At 37.3% G+C, this 20,742-nt stretch overlaps 1 long non-coding RNA gene across 1 annotated transcript in view; it reads right to left on the bottom strand.

Moving 5' to 3' along the window:
• Nucleotides 1-13,921, bottom strand: part of LOC134658335 (uncharacterized) — a 78,852-nt gene extending 64,931 nt beyond the window's left edge. Inside the window, exon 1 of the long non-coding RNA XR_010097697.1 lies at nucleotides 13,874-13,921. This is a non-coding gene — a long non-coding RNA (uncharacterized LOC134658335). The remainder of the gene's footprint in view (nucleotides 1-13,873) is intronic.
• Nucleotides 13,922-20,742: the final 6,821 nt, after the last annotated feature.

The raw sequence follows: 20,742 nt of genomic DNA, 5'->3' as shown, positions 1-20,742 counted from the left end.
GTCACTTATTAAACAATGAAATATAATTATTTTATTGTTTATGTTTAAAACATTTGTTAGATCCAATGAATCACTGACAGTGTCAACACTGACATGTACGCCAACGTCTACGTAATTGACTTTCTATACATCCCGCTCGTACTGACATATTAGTGCGAGCGAGATGCATAGAAAGTAAGTTACGTTCACGCTAGCGTTTATGTCAGTGCCAAGCTGGTGGTAGCCACACAGACAGACAGGATTACAAGTTCATTTCTAATTAACCCGTCTATTACTTATGTGTTAATTCTCTTTTAAAAACTATTTGAACCAAATAACTTAATTTTAAAATCTTCTAAATGAGTTCGCACTCCGCTTATATTAAAATTTTGTCGTTTTTTTAGTCAAATTTAACAAACAAAATAATTAAAGGGTAAAAAATAAAACTGTACCTATATGTTCATTTCTTTATGTGTTTCTGGTTATTCATCTGTCAGAAAAACTTCCTGGAATAACGACTACTAAATAAGATTGTAGAGAAATATATGTATTTCATATTTAAGTCATCTTGGTCACTTCAATTAACTCTCAAATGTATAACCGCAAACCAAATTAATTCCACAATTCAAATATGAACAGACCTTTTGATCAAACGCCCGTTAAATAAATTCTCCAAAATCCATACTAAAATTAAATATTTAATTCATAAGGGTATAAATAATTAAGATTCGGGCTACCGTTTTTGCCGTGAACCGAATAAACCAAGCATTTAGACAAAGGAGGATGAATGACAGACGACGAAAAAACTGATAGATGATAAAATATGATATTTGTAAGGCTTTGATGCGTTTAAAGCGAGGCGACAGATATATTTTATAACTCAAAGGTTACTATCTTATCTTATGGTTTTCGGGGGCCCATAGGGATCTTTTGTGCAATTACCCCCTAGGAAGGATCCGACAACTACTCAAGAGCTTTTCCCACCATCTCCATGTGCCGGATGATGGAGCTCATGGGTAGCGTTTGAATTCCTTTGGTTCCAGATAGCTCCAAAGTCCTTCATTCTTTGTCTGGCGAGGGCGTTACTAAAACCGTCGATTGTAAAAATAAAGAAAAATTTGGTCCACTTTGTAATAATTTAGTATTGTTGACACATTATGCTAATATTGTATTTAATAATTAATTCTAAACACGGACACTGGACGTTCTTAATTATAAGGAGGTTCTGTATTAATTTGTAGTCTGTTGATTCAACCAACTTTGGCTTATCTCCTGGGTCACTTTTAGGTGTCTTTTAGCCGAAGAGTTATCTTTTTAGCAGTTTATTTTTGGACATATTATAATGTGGAAATACTCGTATGTTTGAGTCATGTGCTTAACGGCATTCGTGTAGCGTCGAAATACTTAGCTGGTTTTGATTATTGATCTATAAATCGCTTTGTCTTAATGGCTAGAGTGCAGATGTAATTTAAAAGCGACTTACGTACAAATGCCTTCTCTGAAAAAAAAACCTGTATTCTGATTATAGTTTCATAAACATCTTGTTATACCTACATAATTATGTTAGTTTTAACATAGCGTAGCTTACACTATATCCCTACTTTTGCTGGCGGAATCTCAGCCACATCAAAAAATTAAATTAAAAGAATCAGGGCGGCATTTCCAGACAGATTCTAAAGCTACCACGACATCAAACCTTTTCAAAAACATCATATCTCACACAATCTTATTACTGCAAAATATACTTTAATATCTTTGAAATTCAGTTCATATTTGAATGAGAACAAAAAAGTTTGACAAAAGACGATTCGCTTTTGTTTTTAAGGTATTCGTTGACAGTTATTTTTCATTGAAAAACACCTGATTGATGTGATTGATAATGAAGTCGGTATGTCAAGTAGGTGGGCAGATATTGTTAGTAAAATTGAGTGTTTTTAGTTTTTTCTATTCCATTGTTTCCTACTTTAGGAGTCCATAAAAAATTGCTTAATATAAAAAAAGAGGGTCAAACTAAGTATTTAATCACGAATATTTTGTACGACATTCTAGAAAGTATTTTTAGCTTCGTACGTATCTAGTCGCATGAGTTTTGGTTTTTGGGAATCCTATTAATTTAAGGAACTTGGTAGAACAGGCTGGTGTCAGTCACAGTAAATCATGTAGGTAATTTTGTTTTTCTGTCAAAATTTTTAATTAAATGATTATAGTTTTAATATTTAATTACATTTTGTGAAAGACGTGTAAGTAAGCAAAAAAAACTAAACTGCTTCAAATGAGGGAAACCACCCGAAAAGCCCTATCATGTCCATAAATCATGTGACCAGCAGGAGCTAGTTGAATAATGACCAATTGATTAAAAGTATACAGGCTAGATTTGAACCCGGCCAACGGTCCTTTATTAGTGAATGACGAGCCAAATGCGAACGTTCGATAATTAGGATGTCTGGCTTTTGAGTTTAGGCTGGCTAATATCGACCAATTCAGGATTAAGCAGTGTTAGAGTCTGTTCGGAAAGAGAAGAGTCGTGGAATGTATCCCAATACATTCCACGACTCTTCTCTTTCCCCACATACACTATATATATATAGGTATACTGGGTCAACCAAATCTTGTCAGTAAATAGGACCAAACAAACTATACTCATTCTTTTCTTTTGAGTGCTAGTACTAGTGTTAGACAAAGATAGTATGATTCTCTCTGTCTTTGTTTGAAATCAAATAGACCTTGGACACACTATAGTTACGTAGTTGTTAGGATGATCTGATAAAGTAAAGATGAAAATCCGCCATAATTTCTAAAAATATCTTCAAAATTATCCCGTAAGTCTCATAACATAACAATCCCTCAATATACCTATACGCTAAATGATTAGACAAACTATATAGTTGTTATTTTGTCACGTCAGCCAGTAGACAACAGTAATACAGTTTCTGGGGAAAAATATCTTGTAGCCTTCTACTATCTGACATATTTAAAGTTATCTACTGTACTGAGTAAATTGCAAGGTAGATTGTTTCCACAAAAATATACAAAAATGCATATTTGGTAACATATAACACAAAACCATGTACATATTAAAGAGTGACCCAAGAGACATATCCATAGTAACGAAAGCAACAAACATACAGTGGCTGTATCAGCTACACGACAATTCCTATAATTCGATCTCAGTACTGCTTCAAGAGCAAAGAGACCAAGTCAGGTAAAAAAAACCGGCCAAGTGCGAGTCGGACTTGCGCACGAAGGTTTCCGTGCCGTTACGCAAAAAACGGCTTAAAAATCACGTTTGTTATATGGGTGGCCATATTTTAATGAAAAAATGAAAATGAAAAATGATTTATTGGTTACACAATAGGTTTTAACTATAACCAAAACAGGAACCTTCTTTTAAGTAAACAATACTTGTGCCAGAAGGCTCCGCTCTTCCATTCATTACAAGGTTTACTATAATTATTAATTATCTTAAGCTTATACTTAATATAAGGTAAATATGTACCTCAAATTAAAAACTAAATCAAATTTTAATACAATCTGTTTTATTTGTTGTTGTAGCGGCAACAGATACATCATGTGTGAAAATTTCAACTGCCTAGCTATCACGGTTCATGAGATACAGCCTGGTCACAGACAGACAGACGGTCAGACATACGGACAGTGAAGACTTAGTAATAGGGTCCCGTTTTTATCCTTTGGGTACGGAGCCCTAAAAACAATAATTCACTGCGACAGCTACCTGCGACTAGTCGCACACCCGCCGCCGCCCCAAAATCTCAGCACCAGGCATCTAATTGGCCATTTTAGACTTAGTCATTTGCATTGCCGAATTGATTCCGAATGGCGACAGATTTGTGACGTCATCGCTCCGAAATCCTTTGACGCCTTTGACGGGCTTTATTACATTCCGGATATTTGTCAATTCTAATGGTGGATATGAATATGATGCCTATTTTAAGACCCGTTTTGGCATCAAGCTGTCAATGCTATTGCTAATGCTGAAGTGCTATTTGTAAATGATATTTTGACTCAGAGCCCTCAGAGGAAAGATATTATAGGGGTGACTAGGGGGAAGGGGAGATCACCGAACGAGATGGTCTTATGGAACTATAAGTAGGAGTAGAAGAGAAAGCGCTATTATTGTTTATCCTTCAGTGTCTGCCTGTCTGTCTGTCTGTTACCTCTTTACGCTTAAAAAAAAGAAATTTGGTATGGAGATAGTTTGAGGGGAAGGATATAGGGTAGTCTTTCTCAATCATCATCATTTCACGCAGACGAAGCTGGGAGCGAGAGGAGGAGGGAGCAGCATGTACTTGTACACACTCGTTCTCGGTTTGTCTCGGGGTGTCTCGACGAGTCTGTACAGCCGGCATTAAGAACAGTACCTAAAGGCATATGTTTTGTTTTTCCGCGTAGGAAAAAAAAATCAAAAAACCCTACAAGAAAAGTCCAGGGCTGTCCAAAACAGGCTCGTGTCGATATTACATTCCCACCAGGTACCGGAATGCGGCTCTAGCCGTCTCCTAATTAAATTCCGAACCCTTTTAATTGTACGAATTTCCTAACAAAATATTATATATCTAGTACCTACTTAGTAATGGGCGATTTTGTGTACATTTCCCTAGTTTACGAGGGATATAAATAGCATATGGGGACTGCATAAATATTTAAATTAAATAAAAATGTCCCTTAATGTTTAAAACTATATTTAATGTATCACTACATAGTATAAAACAAAGTCGATTCCCGCTGTCTCTCTGTCCCTATGTATGCTTAGATCTTTAGAACTTAAACTAAACCCAGAAATTTAGGTTTCTCCCATTAGCAGAGGTAAGTATTCATTACGAAACTATCAGGACCTCAGAATGAGAACCAGCTGTGGACTTTACTTAATTAGGTCCCAATTAACAAGTTTTGCTCTACTGATTCACACTTAATTTAATTACATATATTATACCTTTGAGTAAACTTTATCAAAAGACCCGTGCCTAAAATAAAGTTAACAATTACTAAGTTAATTTTCATAAGTTCTGGTTAATTCTAAAATTGAGTGATACTTGTTTTGGAAATAAAGGGCAAAGTCAATTAATTTCACAGGCAATAAATCTTGAACAAGCAAGTTCTAAAGACTAATTGTAATATTTCAAAATGTCATCAACGCCATTGAGCAGCAACTTTCAAATTTCGAACAAAAAAACGTTAATTTACAACACATCCTCAAACACAAAACCTTTGCCACCAAAAAGAAAAAAAAAGAATGTAAGGCCGTTCCGTTTTCAAAGTAATTATCACTGTTTTAATTTTCGAACGTAAGGAATTGCCTGCCAGTGACCTTCTTAGAAATTCGAATTTGGAACAATAACGTATTGTGCTTGCGGTATCGCTGTTTTGGAAATAATGTGCCCAATGTGTTTAATGAATGAACCTGAATCTCTTACGTCCAAAACCAGACTTTACGTCTTGATTATTAAGGTACAAATTTGCTTGTTGGACTTTTGAGTAAAATGTCCATTTCCGTAGGAGAGACAAGTTGATGAGCTGAACCGATTACTTTTGAGACCTCATATCTCATAGACGTGTATGTTTAAAGTGGACTTTAACTCACTTAAAATAAGGTTCTCTTTTAAATCAATATGTAACAAATAGGAGGTTTATGAAGTTATAATAGCTACAGGACAAGGGCTTCATACGTTTATTGACGGTGTCTTCCATTCTGTCGTAGGCATTGTGCGAAAATTCGATGCTAAAAGGTATTTTCGTATCTATTTGTAGCTTTTTGATTATTTACGGCGCATTCAATTTTGAGGTCGCGTTAACGCGTTCATTATGTTTATTTGTGGGTCGTATTTAAATGTATCTAACTGTGACCTAATTTTATAATATTTCTGTCTATCCGTTGAAATAAGGTGCATATTTTGTGATTGTACAAGTGTACACCGCAGACGCATATTTCATGATGTTCTGAGTGATTACACTGTCGGTACAACAGTCAGCTCATTCATGATTGTAGTAGATAAGTATATACAACGTGGGGTTGGATAAACTGGCAATGTTTTAAACACATTTCGGTCAGGCAATAAGGCCCATATTATAAATACCTTATAGAATATATACTAACAATACTAACATAGGCACATATAGATATCTCTAACTTTCTAAAACAAACACTATTTTGGCGACAGAACGGCGTGGCTCCGTTGAATCGTCTGCTCTTGTGTCGGATTCGGCAGTTTGCCCCTGAACCTCCGAAACACGACACCCTTCGGCCAGAACTCAGAAGTCAGCGCACTCGATGGCACAGAATAAGTACAGAAGACTCACTCTCTAACAAAACGCGTCTGTTACGATCAGCACAGATATGACCGTTAGGTGGCGACAGCGCCACGCGCGGCTTATGGCTTTCCCCAAAATTGGGGCCGAACGGATGTACTTTTAGCTACCTGTAGCAAAGCGCGGAGTGAGACACGCCTGTCGATGGTCACAAATGAGTTGAAGTGTGCCTATATGGCGCGAATCGCGATCGAAATGTTACATATTGATCGATATGTAAATACCAACTTTTTTACAGTTATAGTAGGAATAGGAATCTATGGTTAAATATCCCATTAATTATAATATTCAAACAATCTGCAAGAATTTTACCAACATATTTGTGAACTTAACACGTCTACCTTATCAAAAGTCATGCAAAAATGTATAAAATCTGAGCATGTACGATTTGCATGCTACCGGTAAGGTTTCATGAATTAAATATGTCTTGACTCCAGATAGCACCTTTGCTGTAAAGGTGTATCCACACTGGCGTTTATAAACGCAGCGTTGCTGAAATATAATGCTCGCATTTCATCACAGTTTTCTAGACTAATCAACGAGTAGGGTATTTGACTACCAGTCAAATCAGATTCTTTTTTCAACTGTCAAAACGATTTTGCTAAAATTCCATATTATATGAAACATTAGCATGTGACGTCACGATCAAATCATCTACTCTTTATAGTTTTATGCGGGTTTTAAAATAGAAATTGCGTCTAAAAATAACTGCTGCCTACGTTTCTCTATTAATCTTCTGGTGGTTTATTTCATGCATGGTAAATACAGTCAAATACCCTATTGTGTCAAAAATTGCGGTAATTCAATAAATTATTGGCTGGCAATTAAATTGATATGAACTGAAATGACAGCTTATTCGACAAGCGATAATTGCTGACAATTTGTGACAACTTACTGGCCAAGCTCCAAATTAATTGCGGTCCAAAAGATTTTGCATTTTTTACTAATTTCTCGATCCACCTTGTATGTTTCACTTACATGATTTGCGACTTGTACTGTTTTCTTTTTATTGGAAAACAATTTTAACTCCATGCTTACCTCAAAAATAAAAAGGATTTTATTAGTAAACGTTCAATCATACTTCTTCTTCTTTAGGTGCCATATCCTCTACGGATGTCAGCTACCACAGTCCGGAACTCTTCTCTATTTGCAGTTTTTCTGCCTAACGTGGCAGCGTCGATTCCCGTCCAACTCCTAAGGTTATCCATCCAGGTTGTTTTTCTTTTTCCTCTGCCCCTTTTCCCTTCGATTTTTCCCTCTATTATCCCTTTAACAATATTATATTTGTCATGTCTGTATATATGTCCAAAGTAAGCGGTTTTTCTTTTCATTATTGTAAGTACTAATTCTTGTTTCTTTTTCATTCTTTTTAGTACTTCTTGATTGGTGACTTTATCTCGCCAAGATATCTTAAGCATGCGTCTGTATAACCACATCTCAAAAGCATCAAGTTTATAAAGCATTTTTTTAGAAAGAGTCCAACTTTCCGACCCTTAGAGAAGTACTGACAATACATAGCATTTAACCATCCGCCATCTTAATTTTAGATTTATATCCTTGTTTAAGAAAAATGACTTCATTTTCATAAATGTGCTTCGGGCAATTTCTATTCTAATTTTGATTTCTTTGCTGGGGTCCCATTCTTCGTTAACCCAGCAGCCTAGGTATTTATATTTTTCTACTCGTTCTATGTAATCACCGTCAATTTTGACTGGTTCACAGTGTCTTTTTTTCTTGCTAACTAACATGAATTTTGTTTTTGAGATATTCATCTTCAAACCATATTCCTTTACCTCAATCATACTGAAACCTAGTAAATTTACACTAGTCAATTTCATTCGATAGCGTGACGAGCGTTCGCGTTTGCGTTATGTCTATTTTGTATGGGATTTTGAACAGCGCGCCAAGCGGGTCGTTTTGGAAACTCAAAACCATGGGGTTTTTGTATGGACAAAGTGGCACTTAATGCAAACGCGTACGTCACGTCACGCTATCGAATGAAAGAAGAAAAGTCATATTATCAAATCAGTGTGTGTACACCTTTAGAGCTAACCAGATTAGCCATACAAATATAAATCTTAATACATTAGCCTAAGGTCCACATGTCATAATTCAGGGATATGTAACATTTGGTACACAAGATATCAGAATCATACGGTCATAGGGGAATATCTAATTTGTCGCTGCATATTTTTAAATTTGATTTTCTCGAGGAAAATATCGAAGATTAAAAATGTTGGGTTGATTTTATACGAGGATGGGAAATTTCTAAGGAGATGGAGATAAGACGATTATAGCGACTCATCCACACTTTGTCACGAACTCTAACTGGTCCCTTAGCGGTTTAGCGGATACATCAGATTAACTACCTATTTACAGCGATGGAATATATAAGTATATAGACGAACCTTTCGGTTCTTTTTAGGGTCTGTCTGTCCGACCGTCTGTCTGTCTGTCACCAGGCTGTATGTCATGAAACCTGATAGCTAGACAGTTGAAATTTTCACAGATGATGTATTTCTGTTGCCGCTATAACAACAAATACTAAACAGTGCGGAACCCTCGGTGGGCGAGTCCGACTCGCACTTGTCCAGGTTGTGAACTCTAATCAGACTTCTACATATAGTTATTCTAGTTCGTTCTATCTATGGGTATATTTCTTGTGATTTTTTTTGAACAAATATTTTATTTTGTTTATTTAGGATTACCAACGGATGATACATCTTACATCATGTTCTTAAATCTATATAACAATAATGACTGATGCTTATCTAATTATAGGTAATATGTATTAAATAGTTAAGTATAATAATTGTTTACATTGTAATATTTGTAATGTTGGCGAGAATATTTCCTTGCCGGCGTCTATATTTCCGAGCTCATATTATATAACCCGGCAAGCTTCAAATCAAGGGTGAACAGGCACCTTCTGGACAGGCTCGCTCCATCGTAGGCCACGTCTTCGCCTCGGCTGGTCTGTGACTATGAGTAACCCTATTTATAATATATAAAAAAAACTGTTAACTTTTTAACGACTTCTACGCGGACGGCACCTAGCAGATAATAAATAAGCATTAATGGCACTCGTGATAATTAAAGTGTCTTCAACGATAAAACTACAACAATAGGCGTTTTCGTCCGGACACGGGGTGATTAAACTATTGCTGCTAGTGCTGACACAGTTTAAATATTACCAGTACAAACATAACTAATTAACGCGGTGAAATAGACCATCCCGCCTAGCGAAGATAAAAAAAAAAACCAAAATGATTTATTTTTAGCACATGTTTACAGACATAGGTGCTTAATCCTCCTTTTCAGTTAAAAACTTGTGTTAGGGGGTATTCGCTCTTTCATACAGGGTTATATTAAGCGGGTAACTGTTTGCAGAAAACGAATCTGTGTCTCTATCACTAGTCCATACTAGTGCGAAAGACAGATTGTGTTTCGTTTTCTGCAGATTGTCATCTTGACTAGGCCCCCAGGCGCCATGAGTCAGTTCTATACATCTCGCTCGCACTAATATGCGAGTACGAGCGAGAAGCATAGAAAGTAAGTTACGTTCTCGATAGCGTTTATGTCAGTGCCAAACTGGTGGTAGCCACACTTGAGGGCTTCGTCACTTTTCCTTTAGTATATGACATCTCTAACAGTTTTGAATGATTCACAGTTAGTTTCACTAGACTTATATCGACCGGGATAGGAACCGTGATTACCTTTTGTATTGTTTTCGAGCTCCCGATATTCACGATATATCACGGTTCATATCCCGGTCGATATAAGTCTAGTATGACATCTCTTTCAATTCTCAATTTTACTACTCAAAGTTGTGCCAGTAAAAGTATGTCAATGCACCTATATAGTTAATAAACTGTGGTTCCTGTTTACATTTTATTGCTGCCATCTATTGTGCTTTAGTGGAGTAAGCAGGGTACAAGAATTATTGGTTTTGCAAGAGTAAATAACGGGGAGACAGCAAATATAGCTGCGTTGCATTTTCATTTTCCACGGTGTACACAACTAGTGATGACCTAGATGGAAATTCGACCAAATTCGACTTCCGCGGATTTAACTTATCAAGGCAAGATTCGACTAAATTAAACCTACTTAATTTGTTTTATATCTTACAACGTAGTAATGTGACGAGACTGACGAGAATTTAATTGAAAGTTCGACAAAATTAAATTCGTCGAGTTTCACTCGATCTTCCAACTATCCATGGCAATGTACAGTATGCATACACAGCTAGTGACATGGTGTAATTAAAATTTTAAATTTTACTAAACTAAATTCAACTAGCTGTTTTCGATCTTCCATCTTTCTATGTAATATCGCATGTACAAAAAAAGTTTGACCAGGTGTTTTCGATCTCCCATAGCTTCATATCTTTACAAAATAATGTATGCAGCTTAAGACAACATTCAACTTCACTAAATTGTAATGTTTTGAAAAGATGTGTCCCGCCGGTCCCATATTGGGATACCCTCCTCCAATTGAGGGGGGATTTAAATCTTCTCGAGGCAGAGGTGTAGGGTTGGAGTCGGTGTAGCTTTATTTGACGTTCATAAGCGCATTGTATCATAATATGCCTACTTGAATAAACTATATTTTATCTTTTAGACTTAAACTATTTTCGATCTTAAGATCCTCTTCTGCCGGTCGTACTGTCCTTGATTGAGCGATTCGAGCGACGGAATGGCCCATACAAGGAAACTGGTATATGCGACTGCATAGGACAAAGTTGCAGTGATAGATGTCTTAACCAACATTGAAATGTCAGTTAGTAAAAGCAAGGAATTTACTTCGTGATTGACATATTTCTCCTTGCTGTCTTACAATGTAATGAATGTAAGCCATCTAATAAAAGGAAGACCTTATTTTCTGACTTTAGCTAACCTCGTTGATTGCAATGTAAAGTTATGATAAAATTTGAAGAGTCTGAAAAGAAGAAGACGAAGATGAGTTTAGAATCTAAACTAAACGAGAACGAGTGTTGAGAAAAGTTGTTGTTAAGTTACAATTAAGCGTAGGTATAATGTAATGTGTGATAACTTTAGTGCCTATACTATCAGTTTGTAATTTGTTATTATTCCTAGTTAAGTGAAAATAAAAATAAAATAAATGTCTGAGGACTCTGAGGTTAAAAATCTTAAAACACATGCTTGTTATAACTCACGAACATGAAAGAACCTAACAACTTTTTTTTTTTTTTTTAGGGGGGAAAATGCATTCCGCATACCACACGGGTGCGAGGGGTGACCCGAGTGGTTATGTGGGACTCCCATCTAGGCTAATGAGGCCCACGGTACCCATACCCACTAAAAACCCCCCATATGCCGCCTCGCCGCCCTATTGGTGGGGTTACGGGAACGCTAACGTACTCATCCGCGACCCCACCGGCGGCAGCCGCCTACGAGCGGCTCCTTCGCGAATGCCCGAAGGCCCTTCACGTTAGGCGCGCCAGATGGTTCGACGCGCCTTCCTCCTCGGCCTCCGTTCTGCACTGTAGCGGACCCCCCCGAGCCCGCCACAAGGAAGCCACGGACGCCAGAAAATTCCCCGGCGCCCGGCGACAGATCAGGTCTATGGTTCTGCCGCAAAACCACAACTCGGCTGCAGAGGATAGGGAGAACGGCACATCGTAACACCGACACTCCTCTTCCTCTGCAGCCCCACCAACGCCGCTACAGTGGAACGGCCCCGCCAAGTTCGCAGGGGATAGGGAGAGTGGCGTATCGTAATACCATCACGCCTCTTCCCCTGCGATCCCACCTCGGCCGCCGAAGATAGGGAGAACGGCTCACCGCAATACCGACACTCCTCTTCCTCGACGGTCCACCTCCAACGCGTCACAAGCGGGCTTAACAAGCCCACTTGGAGCGTCCTCCTCGGGCCAACCCGCACCTCAAACAGGCCGGCCCTGGTTGCCTGTTCGCTTCACCGTGGGTGACCAAGCCACGGTTACTAAGCCCCTCCACCACGACAAGGTGAGCAACCTGCGGGGGAAGAACCTAACAACCTAACCTAACCTAACCTTCTTGAATCCAACACTGTAGTCTCTGGGGATACCATCGTGAGAAAGTGTAATTTTAACACATCACTTTAGGATAAAACATATTTTGACAAAAAAATATGTATAATATCTCCTAAAATATACCTAATTCTAGACACATTCCGGTTCTTTTTTAAAATTAATTAATTAAAATTCGCAAAAATCTAAAGTCGAATGTCGAATCGATTTTGAACTTAATGAAAACTAACTCTCCAACCCTAATAACAAGGTTTAAAATCGAATGGCAACTTAAACAGGAACCAAAATCCGCAGCTGAATGCACAGCTGTCACACACATGACTACTAAGCTACTAACAGCACCACTCATGACTTAATCATCAATGGACCTTATTTTGTTTATAATAAGGTTCACGATCGTCTGTTTATATATCGACGTGTGATTAATGCCAAATAGTTCATGATAAATGCGGTGGAAATAACTCTAATGCACTCACTTTGCACCTTTGGAATGGAGGAACATTTGTATGGGTAGTTAGGAGGTATTTTTAGTTTTGGGATGCTTCGGTACATCAATGGAAGTTCTCGATTATTAAAATTTGTTTGAAATAAGGATTTAATATTATAGTTTAATTCGACTGTTCGATGGTGGTACTGGTACCTTAAGAGATTTGTCAGATACAAAAAAATACGCGATAATATAGTCTGATTAAATTATTTTATTTCGAAATAAAAAATTGAGGTCAATAAAAGACATTTTTCACATAGAATAAAATATTTAAAACACCAAATATGGCTAATAAAATCTAATTGCCAGAATTAGATTCTCATAACAACAGTTCTTTTGGCAGAATTGTACAGGTGATGAAATGTGGCTTTCCACAGAGAAGGGTCCTTATGCTTCATGTGCAAAAAGGACCATTCTATCAGAATTTCTGTTAGAATTTTAGTTACCTACATGGGCCTTACTGCGCTTAAAGAATAAAACGCCTTCTGTGCTGGCGAACCACTAATATACTTTGAACTGATTTTCCATGCAAATTGTTCGAGATAATCGAGATATAGGTGCAGATTATATTTCATCAACTATCCGTATACATATGAATTAAGGATAAATTCAGTAGAAATGCAAGTGCTTTTTAGAAGTTTATCAAGCACTCAGTCGAATTAGGTCAACTTAATAAATAATTTGAACTCGAAAACTTGAGCGCGTCCCATCACTACGGACGCAAGTTTCGTCGACCTTAATAAAATTGTTTGTTCTATACAATTTCTAAGTCACATAAAGTGCATTTTTAATGCAACGCGGCGCAGCGGGGTCTTTTTAATGTGACAGACGCAGAATGTGAAACAAAAGGTAACGGTCGATAGCTTCGGTTGTTATGAGTGAAAATATGTCTTTGAAATCTGAAAATAACAATGCTTTAAAAAGTTTAAGAACCCGTATTTGTTGTGGCAGATCGACCCCGTTTTTATACTACGTCCGTGGCAAACAAGCATACGGCCCGCCTGATGGTAAGCAGTCTCTGCTACAGAGGTGTTAAATGGGCGTTGCTGCACCCTCGTTGAGCTCTGGCAACCTTACTCACCGGCAGGAAAACAACACTAACAATTGACAATGAGTTTGGTGAGTACTCAGTGTGGTTGCCTGGCAATCACACATGAAAGATACGTGACCTCAAGAGACCTCAAGACCTCATATACAGGGTGGATTTTCTTTTTGGGTCAGTGAGTGAGAAAAGCCACTAATCGAGGAAAACTTTCCCCATACAATTTGTATGAAAATGAAAACTTTTATTTTTCACATGCTGTTTTTGTATGCCAATCGATTCCATTCCTATCCAGTATCAATAGTTTCCTAGGGGTCAACTTACGGTAATGTACTAAAAAGCCACAAATTAATAAAAACTTTTTCCATACATTTACTATGGGGAAAATGTGAAATGTTATTCTCAATTTTCTATCTCGCCCATCAGTCCTACAGCAATGTCTTCATACAGTATTATGGTCCTTAAATGTAACAGGACTGATTGGCCAGATAGAAAAATGTGAATTAAATTTCACATGTTCTCCATAGTAAATGTATGGAAAAAGTTTTCTTTAATTTGTGGCTTTTTAGTACATTACCGTAAGTTGACCCCAAAGAAACTATTGATACTGGATAGGAATGGAATCGATTGGCATACAAAAATAGCATGTGAAAAATAAAAGTTTTCATTTTCATACAAATTGTATGGGAAAAGCTTTCCTCGATTTGTGGCTTTTCTAGCCGGAAATTTTTTTTTGGTTCCATACAAGCTTTTGATCCTTAATAGGAATGGGATCGATTGGCATCAAAAAAAAAGTTTGTCAAAAATGACCTTTTTCTCGCACCCTGTATGTTTTTTCCAAAATCTGTAAAAGCCAATCTTCATTAATTTGAAATCGAGGGAAGGTCTTCTTAGACCGTTTTCTCGTAGCAGCACGGGATCTGGTAGCTGCCCTCACTGACCCAAAAAGAAAATCCACCCTGTATGTTCAGGGACATGGAGGGAGAGGGAGGGATTGACAGGAAAATTGGGTTGGTTGTTTTTAGACACCCGACGCGGACTTTGCGAGTAGACGATTGTTTTTCATTCAGAAAAGTGTTATTAGTAAAACTTAACATAAACATGCTAACAATGGGACATGTTGCCAGGCAGAGTGATGGCAGGTGGGCCAAAATGTTAACGGAATGGTGGCCGCTTTCCGACGAAAGCAGTGCCTGGCGTCCGTTGACTCGTTGGGTGGATGATATTCGGAAGATTGCGGGTCACTTCTGGATGAGATTAGCTCAGGACGGGGACAAGTGGCGTACTCGAAGAGAGGCCTATGCTCAGCAGTGGGCGATAAAAGGCTGATATGGTGATATTTTGATGATACATGCTGAATAAATTGAATGTAATGGATGTATGTATGGACTTTGTAGAAATATTTAAATTTTTACTAAAATTCTTACATTTTGACGATGCTAGCTTTGTAACAGCGGATAGAGAAGAGAGAAAAAACAATGTTGCCATACATAGGCGTTTTTACTTTAAAGGCGTTTTACATTACTTAAACTAATATTTAGGTAAAGTGTCATTCTACGGAACTTGCTAACTATGTAAACAAACCGCCATATTGAAATTGTCTCTGAATGATGAATTTACTAGTGACTTGTTTACATAGTTAGCAAGTTCCATAGAATGACACTTTAGATAGTGGATACTCCACTAACCTAGTTCTGAGTAAGATCGGATATACGAAAGCGATCCTATTCTATTTAATACAGATCGTATAACGACAGTCCCGTGACGTGACGCAAGCTCGGAATACGTCGGATTTGCATAACTATCGCTCGTTTTCTATAAAGAGTTTCGTCATTAGAAAACTAATTTGCTAACAGAAGCGTAGTTGGGAGTTTCATTTTGCTATCTCAGACACGTATTGTATGTAATGTATACTGAAGCCAAGATATTAAACAAAGTTTAGAGGTATTCTTGGAAATTATGAAAATGATCAGAGTGAGTCAAATACTCGTTTAAGAGGCAGGTCGCGATATTATGAAGCGACTTTCTGGACCACAGATGAGTCTGGTGTGTTATCTGGGCTTTTTTGTGAATCTTTGACAAGTTATAGAAAGTTAAGGACAATTAAAAAAATAAATAATAAAATAAAATAAAAAATAAATATTATGGGACAATCTTACACAAATCGACCTAGTCCCACGGTAAGCTCATAAGGCTTGTGTTGTGGGTACTAGACGACGATATATATAATATAATATAGATACATATAAGTACTTAAATACATAGAAAACATCCATAACTAAGGAACAAATATTTGTGATGAACACACAAATAAATGCCCTTACCGGGATTCGAACCCGGGACCTCCAGCTTCGTAGGCAGGGTCACTACCGACTAGGCTACGGAGGCCGATAATTACAATTAGACATGCTTAAATTATACTTTTATTTCTAAATCTGTACTTGATAAGTTGTTGATATGATACGATATAATTTATTATTATGACTAACAAATTTGGTTGGTCAAGGTCATAAAACCATTCTTATTATCACAAACTATTCAAAACATTTCAGAATACCACTGCAGCAACTTTTTACGCATAATAATATACTTAAGAAATATTCTTAGTTCTATTACGACAAAAGAAAACACGTAAATATTTCGCTTTTTCAGTCCTTTGTGACCCAATCGTTTCCCCAAACTAACGTCCCAAGGAAAACACTTTTACCTCAACCTCAACAAAACAGGCACATTAGCACCAAACAAACTTAGCGACATATTCATACGGAAATATGGGTGCCTTTTTATGGGACTTTTGCGTCAAAATTAATATACAACTTTAATTCTTATCACAGAAGCGTAAGGTGCAAAATTGTTAACAATATCTGACTGCCGTAGAACAAAAATAAGTATCAGAAATAAGTATACATTTTTCCTCTTATCACAAACGCGTAAGGTGCAAAACTGTTAACATATCTTTGACTGGTGCAAGCGCGCCAGGTGGGATACAGGATACCGCCACTGTAAAGTGACCCCTCAATACGTAACAAGTATAAGTGATCTAAGACCAAGCTATACTGGTGACCTTGAGACATGGGAATGGAAGCCCTTATCGGACAGGTAAGCTAAGGGAGAACGTTTGGTTAAATGGCTGTGAGATAAGTGTCTTTTAGAGGGGAATAATAATGTTTTGATAACATAGTGGAATACATAACACCAGGGGCCCATTTCTCAAACGGTATTAGACTAATATTATTAGTCCACGAACTGTCAAATCGTATGGGTTACCATGGCAACACACTAATAATATTAGACTAATACCGTTCGAGAAATGGGCCCCAGGTTTCTACTTGACAGACAGACGGACGGACGAACAACAAAGTGATCCTGTAAGGCCCACGGTTAAACCTGGAGTTACCATGGTTACCAGTACAATTTGACACTGTGTTAACGGTTTAACCGCTTAATCCCGGGTTAGTGGGATGGTGCAGAACTCTAAAGATGATCAGTTAAAAATGTTGGTAGCTCCATTTCCTTTTCCGCCGCAGTCAGTTAAATGTGAAAAAACCCCATATTTACATATATGTATTCCATTTTGTATCTTAACCTAATAAGAATAGGACTGAAATTGCTTGAAGCTCTTTCAAGTTTTTTACCGTCACGTTAGATGTAACTTGTAAGAATGCGAGAGTCATGTATTAATATATGAACTTTCGTGTTTTCTTGTTAGAATTAGATGTTGGAATGTTTTCCTCTTCGTTGTGAATAAATTAACATAAGCGTCCACTTAGGGCAAAAGAGTTAAAGTGACTGCAGAATAAAATATTCTGTAGGTACTTATGTATTTATAAAAAAAACATTTAGTAAGAGAAATTAGAGTCCGTCTAAGTTAACTGTGCACCGATTTATATAGAACAAAGCGAGGGAGTGTCATTATAAACGTCATACTTTCATAGAAATTTACCATGTTACATGTACAGTTATCTTGGTCCGACTGTCTGTCTGCTGCTATAGCTGGCTGCGTCTATCTGTCTGTATGTTCGCGAAAAACTCAAAAACTACTGAACAGCTTTTCATGCGGTTTTCACCTATCAATACAATGATTCTTGAGGAAGGTTTAGTCTTATAATTTGTTAAGGTTTTGTGTAACCGTGCGAAGCCTCGGGTCGCTAGTATGTGATAAATATTATAAGGTCCTATAAAATTCCTTTCAACTTAGCTAGTGGCTCCAGCCTAACTTAAGAAGGCTTTACCAAATGTTTGTGTCATTTTAGGTTCGTGTTTACCCTCAAACATGTCAACATATGTTAATAGCCTCCAAATATCACCCTTATCCCATACTTTACCGTATTAAATAAACACCAACAGGATTTCACGGTTCCCTTCCTAAATCAAAAGTTTTTGCAGCAAAATACTATCATCTTACATGACCGACAAGTTACTTTTAAAACCTCCTAACTAATTATGTAATATTTAAAAATCAACCTTGTGACAGTAATTTTAAAGTTCAAAATCATTCTAACGCTCAAACATATACGTGCTTGCAAAGACTCCTTTGACACTTTAAAAAATACCTGAACATAATCCGGGATTAAAATGTCTTGGATGAAGACCATCTGCGAGATTCCCCGATTGAAACTAAACCGTATCTGCTGAAAGTGAAAGTTGAATTTGCTTCGGCAAAAGTTGCCTTTTGTCGGAGAATGTGCGGAAACTACTTAAGAAACTAACTCCGGGATAGTTTTTTTCTAAACACAGGATCTGTCGGCAGCTTCATAAATTAACTGTCAGAAACTGTTTTTACTTATACAGTCGATTTCTTAAATACGTATACAAATTTTCATCTTATTGCGATACATTAAGGAGAAGAAATGTATACATATTTATGAACTCAACTGTACACTTTTAGCTAAGCCCCTATTGTTATGGGGTTAGAGTTCATAATTGCTTATTAAATTAAAATAAGTGTTCCGTGAACAAAGTTTAGTGCGGAACACTATGAAATGAGATTGTTATGCGTCTGGTTTTTGACAGATAGTTAAGCGTTTGGGAGTTAGAAATCGTATTTTTGTGACAGAAACGCTCAATATGACATCTTGAAATGAGTTTTACCTAGTTGTTTAGTTTAATAAATTATTATTTTACAATGTATCTTTCATTTGTATAAATATTGCACTGCTGAATTATTACTACTTATTTATTAAGAAAACCTTCAAGAAAAGAGCGTACTCCCATCTCAAATACCGGCCACGCACTTACAACCCCTTTGATGTTGGAGGTGTCCGTAGTCGACTGTAATTGCTTTCCTTCTATATAAAAAAAACAAGCAACAACGGTTGCACTCCGGGAGTGCCGATAGAAGTGAAAACTCACCTCACTATGTTACCGACGCCCGGTAACACGATACATACGTTTAGCGGAGGTATTCTATTTATTTATTATATATTATTATCATTCTCAAATAAGATCACACTTTTTCATTGACATGTTTATTTACATACTGCCATGACAACGTCAAATTATTTGAACATAGGTAAAGAGTCTTGAAAAGGAGTCCGCAACATAAATGTCAAATAACATTGAGTGTTTCTTTATTGATTTAAATGCCATTTAAATTATGAGTGGCCACCTTACGGGGCTTACGGTCACATGTTCGCCTTACGCTGTCTCGAGTTTATCATTTTTTCCCCACCTCAAGAAGTGCCCAGCGCCGCTAAAGAAGTTTTCACTTAAAAAAAAACAAGCCACGGCCACATGAGCCACGATGCCCACGATCCAACGAATAGTGACGTCATACAATGTAATATTTCCATGCAATAGGGTATTTGACTGTATTTAAAATAAATTATTTTCTACCATACATGAAATCACCAGAATATTAACAGAGAAACGTAGGCAGCAGTTATTTTTAGACACAATTTTTATTTTAAAATCCGTATAAAATTATTAAGAGTAGGTAGGTAATTTGATTGTGACGTCACATGCTAGTGTTCATATAAATTCCATAGTAGCGAAATCGTTTTGACAGTTCGAAAAAAGAAACTGATTTGACTAGTAGTCAAACACCCTATTCTCAACCTACCCAAGTGCCTTAGCTTTAGACGAACTAACTTGCTGCGCTTAAGCTGAGGTGCTGGATTCGATGCCCAGGCGAAATTAATTAAACCCAGCTTTGAGAATCGCCAAGCAATTCCGGGGGCAAAGCTAGTCAAGCTGTTGTTGTGATTGATGGTTGCCTAAGAGAGTTTGCCTAAGACATGTGTAAGTCCGTATAAGATGAATAAAATCTAAGGAAAAAACGTGCCTCGGAAATCAAGAAAAAGTCATTCTCGGATAGATGGCGCGCACATTTTTGGCCTATGCTCGGCTAGATGGCGTTGACGACACCGTTTCATATTTAACAATTTTAACAGATAGGTTCAGGATCAGTGAGTGAAATGATATAAAAATAATAAAATCATTTAGCCATATTAAAATTTTTTGATAATTTTATACATGTTCATTTAGAGTTTTAATCGTGTGTCGACAGATGGCAGTAAATTTACTGTGACTACAAAATTTAACTATGACAAGACCCCTAGCTCTATACTATATCCTCTAGTGGCCCATAATACGTCAAACCTTGCCAAGCAAATTTTTATTTATATTTATAAATAGCCCGTTTCAGTGTCCCACTGCTGGGCAAAGGCCTCTCCCCTTGATCTCCACAGCTCCCGTTGTTGTGCTAATTCCGGCCAGTTACTGTTGAAGGCGTCTAAGTCGTCCCGCCATCTCTGTCTGGGCCTGCCACGTCCGCGCTTTTTTTGCGGTATCCACTTGGTGACTATACTGCGCCCACCTATCTGAATGCATGCGGCAGTCGTGATCCGCCCAGTCCCACTTCAGCCTGGCGGTCTTCTC

This window comes from Cydia amplana, chromosome 22 (assembly GCF_948474715.1).
Source record: "Cydia amplana chromosome 22, ilCydAmpl1.1, whole genome shotgun sequence".
In the NCBI taxonomy this organism is placed as follows: domain Eukaryota; kingdom Metazoa; phylum Arthropoda; class Insecta; order Lepidoptera; family Tortricidae; genus Cydia; species Cydia amplana.
Note: the sequence above shows the minus strand (reverse complement) of the source record. Positions and strands in the feature narration are given on the sequence as shown.